At 55.0% G+C, this 1,755-nt stretch overlaps 1 pseudogene; it reads right to left on the bottom strand.

Annotated features, from left to right (window-relative positions):
• Positions 1-392: 392 nt before the first annotated feature.
• On the bottom strand, positions 393-1,297 carry LOC136508310 (putative FBD-associated F-box protein At5g38570; annotated as a pseudogene).
• Between the last annotated feature and the right edge of the window lie 458 nt (positions 1,298-1,755).

The following is a 1,755-nucleotide window of genomic DNA, read 5'->3' as shown; positions in this document are numbered from 1 at the left end:
GGAGCAAAGCAGCCGCCTCCTCCTCCCTGGTCGGAGCCGCCGGTACCGGAGCAGCCCGTCGGGACGAGGAGGAGGAGGAGGAGCATGACGAATGGTACCGTTGCCGCGGGGAGCGCCATGGCTGGGTGCCTGGGCGCGAGGCGAGCTGACCCTTTTGCGCCGCCCGGTGACGGTGGTCGGTGGCTTTGGGGTTTTTTGAGCTGGCGTGGGAGGGAGGGGGAAATGGGAGAGCTCTAGCAAGACGATCGGGCAGAGCGCGTACGCGGACGTGTCGGCTTCGCCTCGTCTTGCACCTGGCCTAGCCCGGAGACCCGGACGCGATGAGGCCCGGCCTACGCGACCGCGACGCGCGGAATGATGGGAGCTTGAAATGGGTGTGGCAAAGGCACTGCTCACGGCTCGGGCCCTAGCCTTGTTCGGGCAACTGGGATGGTGATGTTTTCGCGCCTTTTACTTTTGCCGTGGCTTTGACGGGAGGTCGGGAGGAGCGAGTGCGTGCGGTGCGAGCAAGCCGTCGCCATTTTCAGACGCACGATCTGACCTCTGCCCGTTTTCCGTTCCTGGAACTGGAATGGGGTTTTGCAGCACGGATCGGATACCATGACAGCTACTACAATCCCCTGAGTCACAATTATCACAGCTGTCTACATTGTTCTCGCCAATTCTGATAGATGCATCCACTAATGATGGCATGCTCTCAAGCACTGGAGTCTTAGACCAATTGTCATCTAGCAGCAGCGAAACCAGAGAGGGAGCATGAATACGTGTGCGGAAGCTTCCGCTGAATGCACAATTAGTGAGACTTAGGCGTTTGAGGGATTCAGATGAGATCTTGTTGACAACAGTCAAATCACAGTTCTCAATCTCTAGTTGTTCCAGTGCTGGACAGTCAGATAAGATAAGGAAATTTTCCTCAATGGTACACCAGAAAGCTCTAGCTGCATTAAGTGCCTGGAGACGAGATGCATGTAATTTAGATCAAACCAATTTCCAGATGGCATTACCAACCGGAGGACTCGAGCCTGGCACCGTACAGCATGCCGAAACCAGAGGTTCACACGAACTCCCGGAGCTTCTCCATGTCGTCCTCGTATCCATTGCTAGTGATGCGCAGGCCCGTCGCGAACATCCAGAGCTCCAGCCAGCGCCGGGCGAGCACGCACGACCGCACGGCGTCTCACGCTTGAAGGAAACCGAGGATGTGTTGAAGGACACCGTCTGGCAAGGACTCTATGTTGTTGTCACTGCTCTCAATTGGCGCTTTCCTGCCCCTTTCCCCTCTTCTCCAAGGAGACATTCTATCGAACAGGCGGCAGGCGTCGGCGCTGTGGGACGAGATATAAAATTAAGGTGGATGGATGGGTATGTCGCCCACATCAAATTAGTCCAAACCTTGTTGGCGCCAAAAGCCATCAGGTTGCCGCCCAGCAGGCAGTGGCACATGAGAAACAAAAGTTCCAGGGGCATTCAAGTCCTTTGCCACCCACATTTCACACCGTTAGTGACAGAATAGCGTGAGAGAGAAAAGTTTTTCGAGCTTGGACACTGACGATAGATCGAACTTTTTAGGGACATAGACAATTAGACCATCTTTTTTAATGGCATACAAGTAAAAGACTCAAGAAGGAGACGGCCGATATATAAAGGGGGGACATTTAGTCTCGGTTGGTGGCTCCAACCGGGACTAAAGATAACTTTCCAACCCCGGGCGCAGCCACGGCCCGGGAGTAGACCTTTACTCCCGGTTGGAGCCAC

Source organism: Miscanthus floridulus, chromosome 15 (genome assembly GCF_019320115.1).
Source record: "Miscanthus floridulus cultivar M001 chromosome 15, ASM1932011v1, whole genome shotgun sequence".
NCBI classification, from domain to species: Eukaryota; Viridiplantae; Streptophyta; class Magnoliopsida; order Poales; family Poaceae; genus Miscanthus; species Miscanthus floridulus.
The sequence above is the reverse complement of the archived record's forward strand: the minus strand, read 5'-3'. Positions and strand labels throughout refer to the sequence as shown.